The sequence below is a fragment of the Bubalus bubalis genome, chromosome 19, assembly GCF_019923935.1.
Source record: "Bubalus bubalis isolate 160015118507 breed Murrah chromosome 19, NDDB_SH_1, whole genome shotgun sequence".
Classification (NCBI taxonomy): domain Eukaryota; kingdom Metazoa; phylum Chordata; class Mammalia; order Artiodactyla; family Bovidae; genus Bubalus; species Bubalus bubalis.
The window spans coordinates 25739986-25751924 of NC_059175.1; the positions used below are offsets into that span (position 1 = coordinate 25739986).

An 11939-nucleotide genomic window follows, 5' to 3' on the forward strand; every position below is an offset into this window, starting at 1 on the left:
GCAGTACATGAACCAAGAAGCTCCAGATGTTCAGGCTGGTTTTAGAAAAGGCAGAGGAACCAGAGATGAAATTGCCAACATCCACTGGATCATAGAAAAAGCAAGAGAGTTCCAGAAAAACATCTACTTCTGCTTTATTGACTACTCTAAAGCCTTTGACTATGTGGATCACAACAAACTGTGGAAAATTCTTCAAGAGATGGGAATACCAGACCACCTTACTTGCCTCCTAAGAAATCTGTATGCAGGTTAAGAACCAACAGTTATAACTGGACATGGTTCCAAATTTGGGAAAGAGTACATCAAGGCTGTATTTTGTCACCCTGCTTATTTAATTTCTATGAAGAGTACATCATGAAAAATGCTAGGCTGGATGAAGAACAAGCTGGAATCAAGGTTGCTGGGAGAAATATCAATCATCTCAGATACACAGATGATACTACCCTTATGGCAGAAAGTGAAGACAACTAAAGAGCCTTTTGATGAAAGAGGAGAGTGAAAAAAGTTGGCTTAAAACTCAACATTCAAAAAACTAAGATCATGGCATCTGGTCCCATCACTTCTTGGCAAATAGGGAAACAATGGAAACAGTGAGAGATTTTATTTTTTGGGCTCCCAAATCACTGCAGATGGTGACTGTAGCCATGAAATGGAAATATGGTTGTTCCTTACAAGAAAAGCTATTACTAACCTAGACAGCATATTAAAAAGCAGAGACATTACTTTATTGAGAGAGGTGTGTCTAGTCAATTCAGTTCAGTTCAGTTGCTGAGTCGTGTCTGACTCTTTGTGACCCCATGGACTGCAGCACTCCAGGCCTCCCTGTCCATCACCAACTCCGGAGTTTACTCAAACCCGTGTCTATCAAGTCAGTGATGCCATCCAATCATCTCATCCTCTGTTGTCCCTTCTCATCCTGCCTTCAGTCTTTCCCAGCATCAGGGTCTTTTCAAATGAGTCAGCTCTTTGCATCAGGTGGCCAAAGCATTGGAGTTCAGCTTCAACATCAGTCCTTCCAATGAACACCCAGGACCGATCTCTTTTAGAATGGACTGGTTGGATCTCCTTGCAACCCAAGGGACTCTCAAGAGTCGTCTCCAACACCACAGTTCAAAAGCATCAATTCTTCAGCACTCAGCTTTCTTTATGGTCCAACTTTCACATCCATACACGACTACTGGAAAAACCATAGCTTTGACTAGATGGACCTTTGTTGGCAAAGTAATGTCTCTGCTTTTTAATATGCTGTCTAGGTTGGTCATAACTTTTCTTCCAAAGAGTAAGCATCTTTGCCCTGCTTTATTTTGTACTCCAAGGCCAAACTTAATATGTAAAATAACTTAAAAAAAATCCTTAGGAAATGTCAAGGTAAATAATTTTTTTTCTTTCTGTGCTTCATTTGAAATGATTTATACAAAATCTTCTGTAGTAATCTTCATGAAGTTTCAAAGACGGAGATACTTGTTTTGGTTTCAAAACAGTCTCACAGTCTTTTCCTTTATAACCATGCTTAGTGTCTTTGCAAATATCAAGACTTTTACATAGGCTTTCCCTTATTTTATTAAATGGCAAACAGGTATTCATGAATAAAATCTTTACCTAACATTTTGAAGTATTAGTAAGATTTTTCTAAAACTTTATTTCAAACATACTTTGGACATTAGTCAGTTCATTATGCACGTAGTCATTTAAAATAGCACCTGAAACACACATAATTAAATTCAAGTCTGCCAAAATCACAGTATAGACTTGGAATATAAATTTAAGCCAGATAATCGAATTTTTGCACCTTCTTTGCAGCAGTTTTTGCTCTGAATCATTTTTTTCACTTTATTTCTTTAGCTGTGGACTTTGCGTGTCTTTGTTTTTAGCCCAAATGCCTCTGGTATTTAAGAAAAAATCATTTTCAGTAGGAAAAACTGTTCTGTTTCCCCAAAATTTACATTTTAGACCAACTAGTTCCTTTGTATAGCTGTTACCACTGCATTCCAGACTACTGATAAGCTTTCATTAATCAGCCGTCTGTTCTTAGTTAAAATATTTCAGAATTTAAAAATAATAAATCAGTTTTGAGTGTACATTCCTCTTTGTGCTTGAAACTTTCCTAAATACTGACAAGGTATACTTAAAGACAGCTTTTTCTACTATAAACTTATTCATCTTACAATGCATGTACTTATGATAGTCATAAATGTGGCAAGACAGACAGAATAAGAAAATAATGTTGATTAAATACAGATCAAAAATACCAATGAACACTTGTTTGCCATAGGACACTTGAAGGGGATTTTTACTTAATTATTTTACTTGGATCTGTTAGTGGGCTGAATTGTAATGGAAGCAGGTACCTTAAAAAGCATGGGAAGGTTGTTAGGGATATAAGGGTTAGCTTATATGTTGCAGATGTGAGGTGCATAAAAAAGCTTTTCATATTATTGCACATTTTTAATTTGCTTTTTTCATAAAAACCTGAATGCTTTTCTCTGTCCTCTGTGCATTAGAGTTGAGTAAAAAAATCCACTACTTAAAAAAAATTTATTTTATTTTTAATTGGAGAATATTACCTTACAATATTATGATGGTTCCTGCCATATATCAACATGAATCAGCCATACATCAATGCATATATGTCCCCTCCCTCTTAAACCACCTCCCTCCTCATCCCTACTAGTTTGAGAGTGGAGAAATGGAATGACAAATAGGAATCACTTACTAAGTTTTCTTTTCATGTATAAAAGGCAACACTTAAAAAAGTGTGACTTTTATTACATCTGCTAAGTTAGAGTAGTATTTTTCTACTCGATGTCATGGTACCATATGCATGTCACTCCCTTTTTTCACATGCAGTGAAATTCCAGATAAGTTGAGGGAAATGAACTTCCTCCTCTCCATAACCAATGTTTGTGGAGGGAAGAGGAAAGAAAAGGTTGACTTAATCAGTGAGAAAGAATTCATTTCCAGGGACACTGACATTGAGAGAGCAAGCTCAGGTACTGCTGATGACTCAGTGTTGACAGGAAAGCCAACAAAGGCTTTTCTAAAGTGAATAATTTGGTAATGTCATGCTAGGTAGCAAAGCGTTTAATTACCGTCAATAATTTATAATTCCAGTGGTCAGCTTATATGTTGCAGATGTGAGGTGCATAAAAACACATTTCGTATTATTACACATTTTTAGTTTGCTCTTTTCATAAAAACCTGAATGCTTTTCAAAGTCTTCTGTGTATTAGAGTAAAAAAATATCCACTACTTTTTTTTTTAATTGGAGGATAATTACTTTACTATATTGTGATGGTTTCTGCCATACATCAACCTGAATCAGCCATTTTTTGCTAAGTCGCGTCAGTCGTGTCCAACTCTGTGCAACCCCATAGACGGCAGCCCACCAGGCTCCCCTGTCCCTGGGATTCTCCAGGCAAGAACACTGGAGTGGGTTGCCATTTCCTTCCCCAATGCATGAAAGTGAAAAGTGAAAGTGAAATCACTCAGTCGTGTCCGACTCTTAGCGACCCCATGGACTGCAGCCTACCAGTCTCCTCCATCCATGGGATTTTCCAGGCAAGAGTACTGGAGTGGGGTGCCATCACCTTCTTCATAGGTATACATATGTCCCCTCCCCCTTAAACCACCTTCCCACCTCCCTTCCCATCCCTGCTTTTAAAGTACTGTGTCTTCAGTTCCTGCCTTAGTCTGTTCAGGCTGCTACAACAAAAATACCATTAACTGTGTGGCTTAAAAAGAGCCATTTATTTTCCTTAATTCTGGAGGCTGGAAAGTTCAAGATGCCAGCAGATTCCTTGTTTGGTGAGAGTCTGCTTCCTGGTTCGCACATGGTCGTCTTCTTGCTGTGTCCTCACAAGGGAGCTCTCTGAGGTCTCTTCTATAAAAGCACTAATCCCATTCTTGGGAGCTCCAATTTCAGGACCTAATCACCTACCATAGGTTCTACCACCAAATGCCACTCTGGAGATTAATTCTCAACATGTGACTTTTGGGGGGTAGGGGACACACAAACATTTATTCTATATCAGCTTTCTATACATCCACTTTTTTTCCTCTTCACCAGAAAATATTTGAGGAAATAAATTATGATATTTTTTGAAGTACCTTCTGCAGATGCCCCCTCCCCTGCAGTTTGTGTTTGGAATTGTATTAGCTGCTGTGAAAAATGTAGTAGAATTAAAACATGTGTTTCCCATCAGGGCTGCCCATAGCCTATAAAGAGTCTGTGTGTAAATTTGAAAAAGATGCCCCTTTCCCTGGCAGCCACAGCCCCAAACCAGGGTCCAAGACTGGAGGGTAGAGCACTGGCCAGACTTCAGCCCCTGCTCACGCCTTATCTGGGTGCCTGTGTGGGACGACCCCACCAGCAAGACACGGGGCCTTGTTCCTGCCTTCCCCTCTGGAGTCTTCACTGAAGTTGGGGAGAGTGGTAGATAGGCAGCAGCTAGAACACCCTGTGGTGTGTAGCTAAATGTGGGATTATGTGGTTTGAACTGAGAGTGGAGACATGGAGAAAATGAAAACAGTGGAGAGGAAGAGTTTCTGCTCGGTGTAAGCATTTTGATTTCATTTCAAAACATGGAAGTTCATTTGGGTCTTGCTTAGCTTGGTGCAAATTTACCCTGACTAGCATTTGTGGAGAAGCAAAGGCCCCTCTCTAAAACGTATGAGGTCCTGAGGTTCATGTACTTTCCAAGGAAGAAAGAAGGGACGTTCCAAATGACTGATATTGGATTTTCCACCACATTTTGGCAGATGGAGGTTCAAGCTGGTTCTAATTAAATCTGAGAAAATCAAGAAATGTGCCAGGCATTATGATAAGTATTGAACACACATTTGAACTTACAGATGATCCACAAAACACTCTTTTGAGGATACTGCTTTTCATGGCAGCTGCATTTTACAATGAGAAAACTGAAGCTTGAAAGAGTTTAGTAACTTGTCACCAGCTGGTAAATGGCAGTGCCCTCATTCAAACTGGGCAGCACCCAAAGGTATCACTACGTGGCCACACTGCCTGGCTCTACCAGGGCTGATTCCACAAGTCATACACTTCAGAGCATGCAGACAGGCTCAGCAGGCAACTTTATGAACTAGTAGTCCTGGCACAAACTGAAGGACTTTTGTTAAAATATTGGTATTGTGACTAGAGGAAAAATAGGAATAGCACATGACCAATATCCATATTCCTTGAGGTCCATATGACTAAACTGGGTATGGTGTGTGTGCGCTCAGCCATATGTCCGACTCTTTGTGACCCCATGGGCTTCAGCCTGCCAGGCTTCTCTGTCCATGGAATTTCCCACTCAAGAATACTGGAGTGAGTTGCCATTTCCTTCTCCCAAACTGGGTGTAGTTATGACATATCATATAAGATAAGCCTATATGCATATGACATGTGGAGCATGTCTTCTACACATGCTAATAATGACATGCATAAAAACAGCTCAGGTGATTTTCAAAGCCCTTAAAGACTTTCTGGATCCTACTTGTTAATTGTTGATATTTAACTTACTCTTTTGACTTAATTTATGCCTTTCCCCACATATATTTTCCATTCACATCTCCATTACTGAGCAAGAAGAAGGCATGGGTGTAGGGGTATGGGCAAGAACTAGGTATTAAGTCTGAAGGCTGGGGAACCTGCACAGGAGCCAGTGGGAGATGATACTGAGCCAGGCTGAAGGATCTTGCTGGCCTGCATGGAGAGCTTGAGGGGGGTTCTGAGGCATAAGCCCATGAAGTTCTAATACTGTCCAAGGCAGGAGGAGGGGGGCTCTCTATTGACTGATCCAGATTCACATTCAAACTGGTTCTAATTAAATCTGAGAGAAGAAGGAAAATGAAGGCAGGTGAAATTACCCCCATCCTAAATGTCATAGGAAAGGAGACAACAGAACTTATCTTCCAAGCTGAGATCTTTTTGAGGGTAAAAGGGGATTACTGTAGGTATGAGATATGTTAGTCCCCAGAAAACTAGAAGATAAGGCTTACATATCCCATATCTCTAGTTATTTTTATTTGTATAGTATTTTAGAGCTTAGCCAGGTACCCATTTCTGTATTTAGGATATACTAAGCATCAACCACCATAGGCTCAATTGAATGACTTATTTTATTCTTCCTGAGATAACCTTTTTTTTTTTTAAGAGAAAATATTTCCATTTGAAGTTTATCAAGAATCCTCTGCTTCACTCATATATACTTTAGTCTATTTTATGAGTTGGGTTAGGCAAGATTTGGATCAGGAAGTCAAAGGTGAGAGGAAGAAATAATCAGGGAAGTCAAGTGGGATGCCCCCAAGTGAACTCCTTAAATGCGTACTTGCCAGATTGGTCTTCAAAGCCTTCGATAATATATGCTGTTGATCTTCCTTCTTATCTGCTCTCTCCACTCCTCTGCTCAATCACCCCTACCACACATACCTTCATCTGCCTTCAGTTCAGTTGCTCAGTTATGTCCAACTTTTTGCAACCCCATGGACTGCAGCACGCCAGGACTCCCTGTCCATCACCAACTCCCGGAGCTTGCTCAAACTCATGTCCATCGAATCAGCAATGCCATCCAGCTGTCTCATCCTCTGTCGTCCCCTTCTCCTCCTGCCTTCAATTTTTCCCAGCATCAGGGTCTTTTTCAGTGAATCAGCTGTTTACATCAGGTGGCCAAAGTATTGGAGTTTCAACTTCAGCATCAGTCCTTCCAATGAACATCCAGGACTGATCTCCTTTAGGATGGATTGGTTGGATCTCCTTGCAGTCCAAGGGACTCTCAAGATTCTTCTCCAACACCACAGTTCAAAAGCATCAATTCTTTGGTGCTCAGCTTTCTTTATGGTCCAACTCTCACATCCATACATGACTACTGGAAAAACCATATCTTTGACTAGATGGACCTTTGTTGGCAAAGTAATGTCTCTGCTTTTGAATATGCTGTCGAAGTTGGTCGTAGTGCTCCTTCTAAGGAGCAAGTGTCTTTTAATTTCATGGCTGCAATAACCACCTGCAGTGATTTTGGAGCCCAAAAATAGCCTCTCACTGTTTCCCCATCTATTAGCCATTAAGTGATGGGACTGGATGCCATGGTCTTAGATTTTTGAATGCTGAGTTTTAAGCCAACCTTTTCACTCTGCTCTTTCACTTTCATCAAGAGGCTCTTTAGTTCTTCTCTTTCTGCCATAAGGGTGGTGTCATCTGCATATCTGAGGTTATTGATATTTCTCCCGACAATCTTGATTCCAGCTTGTACTTGATCCAGACTGACATTTTGCATGATGTACTCTGCATCTAAGTTAAATAAGCTTTAACTTATTTAAAGTTCATGACATTGTACAGGAGGCAGTGATCAAGACCATCCCCAAGAAGAAGAAATGCAAAAAACACAAAATGGTTGTCTGAGGAGCCCTCACAAAATTCTGAGAAAAGAAGAAAAGCTAAAGGCAAATGAGAAAAGGAAAGATATACCTATTTGAATGCAGAGTTCCAAAGAATAGCAAGGAGAGCTAAGAAAGCCTTCCTCAGGGATCAATGCAAAGAAATAGAGGAAAACAATAGAATGGGAAAACAAGAGATCTCTTCAAGAAAATTAGAGATGCCAAGAGAACATTTCATGCAAACATGGGCTCAATAAAGGACAAAAATGGCATGGGTCTAACAGAAGCAGAATATATTAAGAAGAGGTGGCAAGAATACAGAGAAGAACTATACAAAAAGATCTTCATGACCCAGATAACCACAATGGTGTGATCACTCACCTAGGGCCAGACATCCTGGAATGTGAAGTCAAGTGGGCCTTAGAAAACATCACTACGAACAAAGCTGGTGGAGATGATGGAATTCCAGCTGAGCTATTTCAAATCCTGAAAGATGATACTGTGAAAGTCGTGCACTCAATATGCCAGCAAATTTGGAAAACTCAGCAGTGGCCACAGGACTGGAAAAGGTCAGTTTTCATTCCAATCACAAAGAAAGGCAATGCCAAAGAATATTCAAATTAGTGCACAATTGCACTCACACCCTAGCTAGCAAAGTAATGCTCAAAATTCTCCAAGCTAGGCTTCAACAGTACATGAACCATGAACTTCCAGATGTTCAGGCTGGATTTAGAAAAGGCAGAGGAACAAGAGATCAAGTTGCCAACACCCACTGAACCATAGAAAAAGCAAGAGAGTTCCATAAAAACATCCATTTCTGCTTTATTGGCTATGCTACAGCCTTTGACTGTGTAGATCACAACAAACTGTGGAAAATTCTTCAAGAGATGGGAATACCAGACCACCTTACCTGCCTCCTGAGAAATCTGTATGCAAGTCAATAAGCAACAGTTAGAACAGGACATGGAACAATGGACTAGTTCCAAACAGGAAAGGAATACATCAAGGCTGTTTATTGTCATCTGCCTGCTAGTTTCCAAAACGTCCTACTCACTTGTACCTTGGATCTTTGCTCAAACTCAGAATTCGAATGCACTTCACCCCAAAACCTTACCTGCTCCACTATCTCCCTAGCAGAACACTCTATTTTCTTTTAGTTTCAGTTCCAATGATCAAATTCTGTGAATAGGGTTATTTTAAATCTCCTCAATTCCATACATATCTCCTATACTATTTATCATATCCTCTCTCTATAGGGTAACCATGTAATTCATCATCCAAACCAGTATACTTCTTAAAGCGAAAGGATGTGCTATAGATAATTAACAGGTGTTAACTAATATGTAACAAGTTTGAGAAAGTGAGACATGTCATCAACAAACTGGAATTTTTGAGATGTGTGACTATTTTCTCTTGTTATTATGTGAGCTTCAGAAAGGCAAGTGTATTGGTCAAGATACGTCAGGCTGATGCTTCAGTAACAAAATATTCCAAAATTTCAGTGGCTTAATTAGCAAAAAGAGAAAGAGTATGTATCATGCTATCTGTCCAGCATGTGGACATCTGGACAGTTGCTCAGAATTCTACCTGGTAAAGGCTCTATCATTGTGGAACTGCACCATCTAGAGCAGCCTTCTTGGTTTTCAAGGAAGGGGAAGAGGAACAGGGAAAGTAATGAGCTAGCTTCTCTATGCGTTGACCTCCCTTCCACTGACAGACCTTTGGCAGTACTGACCACCTTGTCTTGCCCAACCCCACAGAGGCTGATAAACGCAGCAGAGCAGATCAAATGTTTGGTGGACACTGTTTTCTCTGTTAAAGGGAAGATTCCTGAGGCCTCTATTTTTGTATATTTGTATCCCCAAGCGTAGTGATATATACATGGAAAACAGTCAATAATTATTTGTCATCTTAAATGTGTTAAGTAGTTTGTCTTGCCCTGCTTTCCACTGTATATTATTTGCCTACTTGAAGAGGAAACCTGACTTTTTGAAAGCCAGGTTTATGTCTGAATAACTTACCCTGTCTATATCAGAAACAAATGCTTTAAAACCAAAAACAAAAATAAGGAAAGGGTGGGAGTTCATTCTAACCATGAGATACTGCCACTCATAAACATATGGAGGCGCCTCTCATTGCCAAAACATCTGTTTGCTGTTGTGTAGACATGGCCTCTCTGATGTGATCTACATTTAAAAGTATGTTATTACATATAGATGTATGACTGAAGATTACACATGGAATCTTGTGAAATTTACTGATGGCTTTAACACTGGGAGCTGGAGTGTAAAATCCATTCAAGTAACCCTCAAGCTGAATCTTTGAGATTTCACGCAAAGAACTGGAGAAAGAAGCACAATTTGTTCTTTGCACATGGGCAGAGGTATTTCTTGTGGGGGGCAGGGCTTCTGGAGCATCACACTGTGAGAGGGCCTCATCTGTGCCCAGGCTGGATGGGATGGTCATGGAAGTGGAAAGAATTGGGGAAGAAATAATCTTTGATACTGTTGACAGCTCTTTATCCTTTGGTCTTCATTCTTTTTCTTTTCTTTTTCCTTCTGTGACCTTCCTTCTTCCTGTTTCTCCTCTCTATTTTCTCTATTTTTTTCTTCCCTAGCTCCTCTTCCTCTAGCTGCACATTTAATATAGTTCCCAGAGTTTGATCCCTGGTTCAAGAAGATCCCCTGGAGCTGGAAATGGCAATCGACACCAGTATTCTTGCCTGCAGAATTCCGTGGACAGAGGAACCTAGTGGGATACAGTCCATGAGGTCACAAAGAGTCAGACGTGACTGAGCACGCAGCAGCACAGAGGAAGTTTATCAGCTTGCATGGTTCTATGTGTCAACTTTTTGCAATAGACCCAATCTATATTTGCAAACAATAAATGAAGAATTCCTGTTTCCCAGTGTCGTGTCTAGGAAATATTAGCCTAAGTTTCAGAAGGGGAAAGTCTCGTTCTGGTCTTAGCATTTTCTTCCAGTGTGGCCTTGGGGCAGATTATTTAATGTCTCTGAATATTGATTTCCTTTCATGTAAAATGGAAATAAAATTTGTTCTGCTTACTCTTGCAGACCTGTAGCATGAGTAAAATGTGAAAATGGTGAAGTTATACTGTGTTTAATGTTCAAAACTATTAAAAACATCACTCTAAATGTTACCATGGAAAACAAATCTGAAGCTGTAGTCCCAACCACTCTCCTTACCATCAGTTCTGAATTTTTACCTACTTGCTAGACACTGACTGCCATGTCATTGTCTTCCAGGCACTTCAAATTCAACATTTTCAGAAGCAAGTGTTGTTTTCCCTTCCCGTGGGGTTTCCCTTCCCCTTGTCTTCTGGTTCCTGCATTTCCTCTATTAGTTCATGGCCATTTTTCTCAACTGGGAACCTTGGGGATCATCTTGAACTCTGTGCTGAACCTTCATACTTACCTCATCCAGTCAGATTATGCATCTTGTTGATTCTTCCTCTGAAATGTCTCTAGAATCTACCCCACCATTCCAGTTAGGCCGCTGCTTATCTTCTGCCCTATTCAGATCCTGATCATTTTTCTTCTTCTTCCAATATATAGACTTCCATACCAGTTATGGCTCATTATGGGAGAGGGTCAGTAAATGTTCCTGGGCTCCTCCCTTTGGCAGAGCCTGACACAACTTTGGGATATAAGTTAGACCAGGTATTTCAATCCTTTCTAATGTGATCATCTGCCTCAGCATCTTCAGCTAGGAAATATTTCAGCCAACCAAAAAAAATTCCCTTAAATAAAATACAGAGGCATCTGCAAGGCCCTGGTCCTGGGGTTTTGGTGCATAGTGAACCTGTGGAGGGAAGAAATGGGCTGTAGCGAACCAACTGTGAACCAACCGACTACGACCAGCATCTTACCTGCAACCAAGGATGATAATTATGGGACAGCAACAAAGGTACAAAACTGTATCGGTATCCCTTGTTTCCAAATCACTAATGTCTGTGAATTACAATGGGGGTTTTGGTTACTTAAGTTTAGACAACAGTTTCTGCATCTTATTGTTTTAAGCCAAGCATGTTTGTGCCCTGAAATGTGTTTTTTGCAAAAGAAATCTTATGTTTACTTTGTGAGACAAGCAACAAATGAAGATAAAACCAGCCTCAAAGCTTTTTAGTGTGTTTATTCTTTCATCTGTATGTCTTGTGAAAGGCATTGTTTTTTACTTATTATATAAAAACTTGTGAATCAATTAAAAACAATGTCAGGTCTCACACATTCCAACAGAAGATTTATTCTCTCTTCTCCACATGTTTCAAATTAGTCCAATTTGTTCATCAGTGAAAAGTAAAGCAGTAGACTGAGTTCCTGGCAGAGGCTAATCCAGGAATATCAAAGTATTGGAAGAAAAATACAATATTAGGATTCAGAGTTAGTAAATTTCTTTTCGTAGGCATTTCACTTGAGATTTTCCATAATGATATATAACAGTATTTCTGAAATGCTATTTTTCCCTTTCAGTTTAAGTGAGAGACTATAAAGGCACTAACCTTTCCAGTTTTATCTTACTGCTAATGTTGTGCTAAGGTATTTATTTGAG

At 39.9% G+C, this 11939-nt stretch overlaps 1 long non-coding RNA gene across 1 annotated transcript in view; it reads left to right on the top strand.

Annotated features, from left to right (window-relative positions):
- The window catches only part of LOC112580672, a 30800-nt gene extending 19327 nt beyond the window's left edge, over positions 1-11473 (top strand). Inside the window, exon 3 of the long non-coding RNA XR_006546579.1 lies at positions 9989-11473. This is a non-coding gene — a long non-coding RNA (uncharacterized LOC112580672). The remainder of the gene's footprint in view (positions 1-9988) is intronic.
- Positions 11474-11939: the final 466 nt, after the last annotated feature.